The sequence below is a fragment of the Myotis lucifugus genome, unplaced genomic scaffold (assembly GCF_000147115.1).
Source record: "Myotis lucifugus unplaced genomic scaffold, Myoluc2.0 scaffold_142, whole genome shotgun sequence".
Lineage (NCBI taxonomy): Eukaryota > Metazoa > Chordata > Mammalia > Chiroptera > Vespertilionidae > Myotis > Myotis lucifugus.
This window is the reverse complement of record NW_005871190.1, coordinates 2,368,345-2,379,189: the sequence shown is the minus strand read 5'-3', so window position 1 is coordinate 2,379,189 and position 10,845 is coordinate 2,368,345.

Here is a 10,845-nt window from a genome sequence, read left to right as displayed (position 1 = left end):
ATTGCGCTCAACATTTTTCTAGTTTATTTCATAGCAAATACTGTGATTTTTATATGTAACAGGATTCTTTCTGGCAGCTTTTATTCTTTCCTTGTTACTATGCCCCACTCTCGGAGAAGACCAAGCCAGTCCCTCCCGCCCCCACGTTGAGGAGTAAACTCACAGCAGCAACATTCTTTCTGTGTTTGGCGTTGCTGCCCTGGAGAGGGAGAAAGCGGAGAGAGACAAACTTCTAGAAGCGGATTTAGGGCGCGCTTTAGCTTGTCTCTTATGCTGCAGCAAATTGGTTTACTACAGCTAAGTTGCGGGAATAGTCAGCTCAATTTAAAAGTATAGTTTTTAAGATTATAATAGTTGTAGTAGTCATAGTAGTACAGTTATGAGATAAGTACATTGTCATTTAATGGTTTCTGTTCTTTTAGCCAAGCCACCTGTATGAAAACAATTTTGGTAACAGAATATACAAGAAACAGAAAATATCTAGCCAGAAGCAGCATTGGGGGTAATGAAACAGTTGATAAGGAATTTAAAAAAAAAATCTTAAGTTCATGACCTTGCATTGTCACTTGTGGCCTGTATTCAATTCAGCAACTGTTTATTAAAGAATCCCTAAGGGACACAAAGTTGAATACAACTTCTCATTCCAGACTTTGTATATCCTAGTGAATGAGCCCTTTTCAAAGTAGTCACCCCGAGTTGTTGCTCAGTTAATCAGATGATTAAGCCCTTATGTAAGCCATATGGGTAACAGCCTTATGAAATTGCTTTCAGTATTTGCAGTATTGCTTTCAAAGAAACAGTTCATAATCTTCATAGCTCAAGATTGGATTTGATTTAGAAATAGCCAAAAATTTCAGAGCAAAAGATGGTGGTCAGACTTTTTTGATGTGCGTGTTAATGGTGACACCGTGCTTTGTAAAATAGCAGTTAAGACATTTCTAAGAGTTGTGGAAATGTTTTGTCAATGTGTCCTATCCTTCCCCCTTAAAAAATAATTACAAGAAGACAAACATCCCTTCTTAACTATTTCATGTAATTCACTTCAACCCCATTAGGACTGAAGCAGTTATAATCCTCTTTCATGGTTTATCAAAGCTAATGAGAGGGGCCAAGGTCAGAATAAAGAAGCGAGGGCAATTTAGAGTTCTTGGTGAGAAGGCTGGCCCAACGGGGCCCTTGTGCCTCACTCTGACCTGGATTCTACTTCTGGCCTTGGTTCTGAGTAATTACCATTTTCCAGCACACACATTCCATTTAAGCATAGCAAATAGTCATTTGGCATCTGGCAGCAGTAACTTTTACTGTTCACATCTGAAGAATAAAACAGTTCCTCCTTCATAAAGTTTGGTTTTGGGTACTTTTCCTATTTTCTGTTTATTTCTAATAATTCACCTGGGCAGTGTGCCTTTGCCTAACACAAATATACAACCAGTCAAACATTTAAGTGCAAAGTATGCTTACAAAGGATTGAGGAAATATGGAGTATAAACAACAATCTAGATATATAAAACCCTAATATGCAAATAGACCGAACGGCAGAACAATCGAACAACCAAACAACTGGTCGCTAAGACATGTGTTGACCACCAGGGAATGCGAGTGGAACATGGAGGGCATTGGCAGTAGGCAGCAGAGTGTGGAACATGGTGGGGGTCGGCCGCGGCGGGATCGTGAAGCAGGTGTGCGGGGGTGCCAGACCAGGGCGGGGTGCTGGTTGCTGTCATCAGGGCAAGCCTCTGGTGGTTACTGAAAATTCTTTGCTCCCGCACGCTGTGGTCCCGCGTGGCGCTTGCACCTGCTGCCAGTGCCAGCCCCACTCGCACCTGCTGCCAGCACCAGAGCTGCCACTTGCACCTGCTGACGGCATGTGGCGCCGGCCCCGATCACTTGGCACCATCAGTGGGTGTGAGTGGTGGCTGCTGACCCTGATTGCCCCTCAGGGCTTCTCTACCTCCCCCTACTCCTGAGGGCCGATCGGGGCCAGCATTCGCCTCTCGAACCTGCTGCCGGCGATGGCCCCACTCGCACCTGCTGCTGGCACCGGCCCCGCTCACAGCTGCAGCTGGTGCTGGAGCTGCCGCTCACACCCGCTGCTGGCGCCCAGCGCCAGTCCTGATCGATCGGCGCAGTCAATGGGTGTGAGCGGCGGCTACTGGCCCCGATTATCCCTGAGGGCTTCCCCACCTCCCCCTGCTCCTGAGGGGCAATCAGGGCAGCAGCCACCGCTAGCACCCGCTGACGGCACTGGCCCTGCTTGCACCTGCTGCTGGCGCCAGCCCCAATTGCTCCGTGCCGTCAGTGTGTAGGAGCAGCGGTGAGAGCGGAGCTGCTGGCAGACGAGACCGGGGGCCGCGGTGGGAGGGGCCAGGTGGGAGCGGGGAGGATGGGCCGAGACCCGCACCTGTGCCCACTGCAGCCTCATGGCCCACAGTTCCTTTCAAGGTGCACGAATTCAAGCACTGGGCTCCTAGTATTTAATAACTGTGAGGGGGAGCCAATTTCTTACTGGTGGATTGTCTCATCCATCCTCAACTAACTTACCTTCATTAGAAATTCTGTTATGTATATTTGTTGTTCTTGTTTATCTTTTCTGTAACTATAAGAATGTTGAATCAAGTGTGAGGATTAGTGAATGACTTTGTGCCATAAAATAAAAATTAGTACATTAGAGTGAGTGATAGCCTCTATGATGTCTCACTGATTACTGCCCAAGATGGGGTTTTCCTCTGGGCTCTCTGTTTTTTTTGTGTTTTTTTTTTTAACCTGTTGTATACACTGCAGTTAGTTGCTGTGATCATAATTCCAACACCTTCCTGTTTAAAACAACATTTATTTATTTATTTATTTATTTTTAAGTGCATTTTTATTGATTTCAGAGAGGAAGGGAGAGGGAGAGGGAGATAGAAACATCAATGATGAGAGAGAATCATTGATTGGCTGCCTCCTGCACACCCCCTACTGGGGATCAAGCCCACAACCTGGGCATGTGCCCTTGACAGGAATCGAACCCGGGACCCTTTAGTCCGCAGGCCAACACTCTATCCACTGAGCTAAACCTGCCAAACATTTAGTTGTCCCCATATAACATACCAATTTGAGTTTTAAGGGCTCTCCTCATGGCAGTCACTCAAGGATCTATGCTGATGAACGCTTTTTTTTTTTTTTATTAAATATATTTTATTGATTTTTTACAGAGAGGAAGGGAGAGAGATAGAGAGCCAGAAACATCAATGAGAGAGAAACATCGATCAGCTGCCTCCCACACATCCCCCACTGGGGATGTGCCCGCAACCCAGGTACATGCCCCCGACCAGAATCGAACCTGGGACCCCTCAGTCCGCAGGCCGACGCTCTATCCACTGAGCCAAACTGGTTTCAGCAAAACGCTTTGTTTTGAAACATGCCTTTACAGTGTCAGTGGCAAGGCACAGAGAACATGTTGTACTATGCACTGTTTCTTAACACCTTTTTCCTGAGTCACTTCTGCTGTTATATTGGCCAGTGCAAGTCAAATGTGACTTCTGAGCCATGTGAGTGAGAGAATTGACATCACTGGAAACAGCCTGAAAAACAATACAGTTGCAATAACACTTGTCTGTACACTCTGTTTAAAGTTTATATAAAGTTTATATAGTACTTTTACACACATCATTGAATTTAATCCTCATAATAAAACCACAAGGTAGGAAGAGTGGGCATTTTTGTTTTTCCTGTTTTACAGATGAGGAACCTGAGATTTGGTGACTGGCTTCAGTTAAAATGGCTAATAACTGCTGCAGCTGGGATTAATCTTTATTTACTAAAAACTGTTCTCAACAAGTTCACAAACTGATTTCTTGGTGGTAATTTATTGGCTACCTCCAGCATTGGACATTTTGGACCACTTCTTGGATCCTCGAAGCCATGATACTGCAGCTCTTGCTTTTCTTCCATCATCTCTGGTGGTTTCCTCTTAACTTTTTCTTACCATTTAATATAGGAGATTCTCAGGGCCTTCCCTAGGTACTTTTACATGTATTTCTACTTTATGTACTTTTCCTAGCATTCTCATTCATCTCATGGATTCTATCTGTGTACTGAGGATGCCCATGTCTATCTGTACCCTAAATCTTTCTCCTGGTCTTAGACATATTTATAAATATCTTCATTTTGATGTCCTATAAGAACAACACTCAACATGTATAAAACTAAATTTATGGTTTTTTTAATAGCAACACCTGTTTGCCCTTTTATACCCTGTCTCAGTGTGTAGTATCTTCATCTTTCAACTACTCAAGTCCAAAACTTGAGAATTATCCTTAATTATTCTTTCTCCCTCCTTTTCTCTCTTTTTTAAAAATATTTTTATTGATTTTGTACAGAGAGGAAGGGAGAGGGATAGAGAGTTAGAAACATTGATGAGAGAGAAACATCGATCAGCTGTCTCCTGCACACCCCCCACTGGGAATGTGCCCCCAACCAAGGCACATGCCCTTGACCGGAACCGAACCCGGGACCCTTCAGTCCGCAGGCCGATGCTCCATCCACTGAGCCAAACCGGTTAGGGCCCTCCTTTTCTCTTATCTCTTGTCTAGTCTAATCAGTTATAGCTTGTGTTTTTCAAGTATATGCCACTCTTTTTCTACTGTTTTCATCTTAAGTTATTCGCATCTCTAGCCTGAATTACAAAATCAGCCTCATAATAGTGCCCCCTTTTCGAATTTTCTCAACAATTCCTGACTTACCAGATTCTGTATTATCTGATCCCTGTCTACATTTTTAGCCTCATCTTTCTACTCTCCCTTTCATCATGTACCAACTAATCAGAGGGAGCCTAGGGGGGATGTCTGGGGTCCATTCTGTAAGGGACACTAAAATATCAATAGAATAAATGTGAAACATGATACTCCTTTTATAGATGTAGTTCTTTCTTAAATATAGAAAAATTTCATTTCTTATTTTGTGTAGACTCATAAGAAGTTAGGGGCGTAGCAAAATCACTGAGTAGAAGGTGAGAAAGATTAAGAAATAAAGCATTTTCTACTCTATCAAAAGATAGACTTTTTGAGTTTAGGAGAAATGAATTAATAAGTGAACCTTTTGTTTAATTTTTTTAAAAAAATTGTTTTGTTAATTTCAGAGAGGAAGGGAGAGGGAGAGAGAGCTAGAAACATCAATGATGAGAGAGAATCATTGATCGGCTGCCTCTTGCAAGCCCCACATTGGGGATTGAGCCCGCAACCCACCCAGGCATATGCCCTGATTGGGAATCAACCATGACCTCCTGATTCATAGGTCGACACTCAACCATTGAGCCACACCGGCCGGGCCCTTTGTTTAATTTTTATTCATAGAAAATAATTTTTCTCTGTCCCATAAAATAGATCTTTAACACATATTTAAAGAATATAAGATTGAAGTGTGCCAGATTGTTATACTGTCTTAGATGGCATATGTTTGGTTTGAGCTGTAGGTGTGGCTATGCTTTTGTGCATGCTGTTTCTTTCGCTTCTATCTGATAAGTTTCTATACATGCTGCAGGACACAGCTTAGAGATTTCTCATATGCCTTCCCTAACTTCTTCCTGTTCTTAAATGTTCTTCCCATTGCTGTGTACCAACTTGAACACTCCCATCCTAAGGGTGACCATCCACTGTAATGTAGTTAGTTGTCTTTCTGCTCTTTTGTATCCTCCACTAGATGGTTTGCTTTCATAGGTGGGCCCTTCATTGTTTGCTCACTGTTGTATTCTTAGTCTGTAGAGCCTTACCTAGCTTAGAGGAAACAGTGTAATATTTGAATGGGCAAATGACTGAATGAATGTCTTCTGACCCTTTCTCTTTTCCATACTATTGAGTCTTAGGTCAACACACCTGAAGCTAAAAATGTTGGGGATGTTAGGATGGATGGAAAGAGAAGAAACATTAATTACCAGGAGGTGATGTGTGACAATCTGGGGAAGGGGAATATATGTTCAAATAAAGAGAAAATGAAGAAAATCATTGTTAATTAGATCCTTCCATACTCCACAGAGACTAGAGGTTTAATCACTGAAGGAATACACAGTTTGAGAGAGCCTCAGGTCAAATTGAGTGCCCAAGAATGGGAGGAGAGGTTTTTGTGAGCTCAAGTGTGTTAAGTATTATTAGAGTGAACATCTCTATTTTGTTAGAAATAAAAATAGCTTTTACATTGGTATCTAATCAGAACTGGAAAGTAGTTTGGCTTTTGTGTTATCAGTAACCTCACCAAAAACTAATTCTCACAACACAGACATTTTATATCAAAGCTGAAGCATGCACTATTTCCCCCCCTCAGTGCCGGCCTAAGTTCTGGGCTCTAAAGAAAGTCAAATGTCAATGACTCTAACAGGCAGGAAAGAATACGAAGATTGCAAGATGCACCTGGCCTGCTTTTTTGTTCTCGTAGGTTCATTTGCCCTTTGCAGCTGAGATCTTTGCTAACTCAGGAGCCATTCCTGAATGCTCTACAGTGATGGGCAAAGGGCTAAGACCTCTTCTCATTTTCGCAGTGCCTTAAAATGACTTGATGGAGCATTTTGGTTTTCTTTAGGTTCTGGCACTTGCTGCACTAACACCTGAGAAGTGACACTTAAGTCAGCGATTTTCCATTGGTGTGCCTCAAGAATTTTTGAAACATGCAATAATACCTGACTATTTAGTCAAGGGCACTGGCCCCTTTTCCCTTAGATCATCATCAACAACAACAACAAAATGACAACAGCCAACACAATAGCCATCCAATGTGAATGCCCTGTCTTGAACCATAAATATATAGGCCATCTAATAAGATTGTATATTTTTGGTCACGTTGCATAGTAAGGATGTGTCTGTGTCTGATCGGTTAATTCTTGGTACCAGAAATCCTCATGTACAAGTATAGGCACTTGGTTTTTTTTTAAAAGTCTCTTTGGAGCAAAAGGGGTAGGTAATTACTATTATTATTTTTTGTAGAACAATCAAAATTATACCTATATTTTTGTCAGATAGACAAAAACTATATTTTTGGGGTGTGCTGCAGAATTTTAGTAATTAGTTTATGTGTGCCATGAGACGAAAAAGGTTGAAAATCACTGCTTTATGTGGTAAGTTCTTAGAGAATTCAGTTCAGCTCCCATGAAGCTGGACCTAGTTCGTCAGTGAGATAATAACAGTCCTTGGGAAATGTGCTATAGTTTTAGACTGATAAGTATACGATGCTGCTGTTAATTTAAAGGATGTATTAAGCTTTAATTATACATTTATAGATATTAAAACAAAAGTGTTTTCATTGGAGAGAATTGCTGTTACCAGGTTTCTTTTACTCTAAGTTTATTTTTTTACTAAAGAGTAGATTCTCTTGTGGTGATGTCTGCTCATCAGTAGATGCTCACCATTGCTTTGAATCCAGGGTTCTTTTATGTTTAATATCCAAAAGCAGCCCTATTCTCTTCTGTATTTATGGTAACAGGTATTCAGTATATTGACAAAAGGTAAAACTCTACATTGAATATGTTATTATACAATCTACATTCAGTAATTTATTATACAATTCCATTGCAGTTTATTTGACATTGTTTAAGTTATGGTGACTTAACTTGTAAAACTTGATGTTTGAATGGTAAGAATAATTTAGATTCTAAACTCTTTCTTCACATGTAAAATGGAAAAATATATAAAATTATTGCTGTGACCATGTTCCAAGTATGAGAACAAGATAAGGCTTGAATTTCAACTCTCCTAAATGCTAAATAGTTTTGAGTTCAAAAGAACCTGTTTCTTCCTCTGTAAACTATGGATGGGACCCACCTTGTAGGTGTGTCTGGAGGACAAGAATGCATGTAAAGATGCTCAGGAAGTAAGTAACAGTCATTTAATGCTGATGAAAGTATTAGCAAACTAACTTTCTATCCTAAATGTTTACTAGAATATTAGTTTCAAAAGATTTTCTTATTGTTAGCTTCTTTAATGCGGTATCCTGAATTCAACCATCAGATAAATAATGTGACCAGAAATTTCCCTCAACTTGTTATTTTGCTGGTTAATGGCATCTTTACTTTAGGGGGTTCCTTCTTTTTCCCAGTAGAGCAATTGTGTGAATGAGGTGAGGAGTGATAATTTTAATCATAATGTAATGCAGAAGGAGATAAATATGTTTAAACTTTGATCCTTAATTTGGAGAGGCAATGATAAGGCAATTGCCCGTGTACTATAAGCTGAAGGCAAGATGAATCCAGGATATAATGAGCACAAAGCTCCTTTTCTTGAGCGAGGTAAATGCTAGCCTGCAGAAACTCCAAATCACTCTTCTCTTGATCTTCCTTTTCTGCCTTTTTCTTTTCTTTCATCTAACTGCTAAGTGGTCATATTATTGGGCATCAAACAGCTGCAGGGATTTTTTTCCTCTTGAATTCTAGATGGTTGGAGGAATGATCACGGTGAGTTTACTAATAGCAGGAATAACTTTGAAAATAAGAAGAAAAAATACATTATGGCAGCTTAAAAGTTTGAAAATGAAAGAATTAACCACTGTGGTCTGAACATATAATGTGTTAATAGGAAAATAAAATGAAAGCCTATGTCTTGCCTTATCTTTTTTTTCATTTGATGAGTTTAGTTATTTTTAATATGTTTGATTTTACAATAAGATGCATAATATAAAGTAATGGAATATTCATGTGTGTTTTCGTAGACCCATGGAACAATAAGTTAAAATGAGACACAATATTTGGGAATATACTCTTAGTCTATAGTGTAAAATATGATAATCAGAAACCAAGTCTACAAATATACTTTTTGTGTAGGTAACTTTGAAGTTTGCAAATATTTAGCAAGTGTGAATTAAATATATTTTTTACCAATGAAATCATATGTTAATATTATCATTGTAATTCATTTTTATTTTCATAAATAAGCTACTAACAACAGGTTATATTTAATTATGAATAGTTGCATAATAGACATAGGTCCTTTTTACAGAAATATGGTAAAATCTGTTATGCATTTAGGTCTGTGTACCAGAAAACTCAGTACACCCTCAATTTACAGACAATCCCACAAACTGAGTTACTGAAAATAGAGATTTGTATTTTCACAAAGAAAGTGGACTTATTTGGTTCCTAACATGGACCCATCGTTCTTTATCTTTCAGCTTTACTATCCTTCGCTTATTGTCTTTATTTTTATGCTTAGAAGATGGGAGGGCACATCTAGGAGCATGTGCCAGCTCACTATGTTCATTTTAGCTGAGTATATATTAATTTTCCTATAAAATGCATCTAATTTTTTTATTTACAAGTAATTGACCAAAATTGTGCCATGGTCATCTGCAGTTGAAAGTGAGCCTGGATAATCAAGGCGTTTAGTTGCACACACATCCACCTGAGGAATGTCCTTTTGTCTCACTCATCACAGCTTCCCTGGCCTCTTTCCCTTGCTTCAAAGAAGAGACTACATCTGGCTAAAGATGAAAAGTCCTTGAGAGACCATGTTGTAGTTCCTCCATATACCGAGAGAAGTCTACAGCCATATCCCTTAATATCACCGACCCCGGGGTCATTACTAGACCTGACTGTTTTCCTGGACTCTTTTCTTAGGGAAAATATAAGGACTTTTGGCTGCTCTTGTCCAAAATGAACTGTTCTGTTCTCCTGTCACCTGGCCCCACAACTTGGGAGCATCCCCATCTTCTTTCTTTAATTCCATAGATATTTTAATCTTCAAAAAATATGGGTGTTTTTAGAGGAAATTAGTTACCTAATTGTTAATAATTTTTATGTCCTCTGGGTTCATTAGAAACAACCTGATTTATTAAGTTATTTGGAGAATATAGTGTTTAGATTAGAAAGAACAACTAAATTAAAGATGTCAGTTAATGTGCCCAATCTTTAGAACACTTTATCTTTTGTTATCTAATGTCATACAAGCTTATGAGGGCTTTAGCATTATACCTTTCTGTGCTTTTGGTTTTTAAATCTTAAGATCTGTAACTATTGTCTTTCACAACATACCTACCACAGACTTTTAATATAAATATAGGATTTTGTCATAATAGGCATGTTTACTGTTTTGTTTCCCTCAATAGGACTAAAGAGCAATTTGTGGAATAATGAAATTCCTGTTTGATGTTAGAATAGAAGCTCAATTATCTGGGTTCATATTTCTTTTCTTTCCTAAGAGGTTATTGGTCTATTCCCCATGATCATTCTATACTACTAATTGGAGATCACTAGTAACTAATGTCAGATTCTGGAGGTTAAAAACTAGTTCACGTTTGTCACTTCTGTGCTTTTTCTTTCAGTTCTTTCAGCATTAAAAATCTCTGATATACTTTTGTTTGCTTATTTATTTATTTATATTTCATAAATGCAAGTCTTTCATCTTCTTGACCATTTCTTCTTACACTGGGCAGTGTTGTTTTGTTGTTTTAAGTTGTACTTGCTAGTGATAGGACTATAATGAAACCAACTGGTCTCTTTTTGCTTCACTTCCATAAAGAACCTTTTACTGAAAACTGTATGCTATTCCTGCATATTATGTAAAGCTCTACTCACAAATACAACACATAAGCAGGAAGTACTTAGACACAAGAGTGTTATAAAAACTTAAATTTTGTTGTAGCAGGTTCAAAGTACCTTTAAAGGTAGAGGACATTTACAAATATCATGAACTTAGAGAATTGTAAATTGTGTTAGCCTGGATTTTTAAAAGACAAATGATTTTGAAATCATTATAGACTCACAGGAAGTTGCAAAAGTAGTTCAGAAAAGGCTTCAGAAGGCTTCTGTATGGTTTGCCAGTCTTGCCCTAGTAGTAATTTCTTTCTTAACTACATATATTACAGTGTCAAAACCAGGAAATTGACATT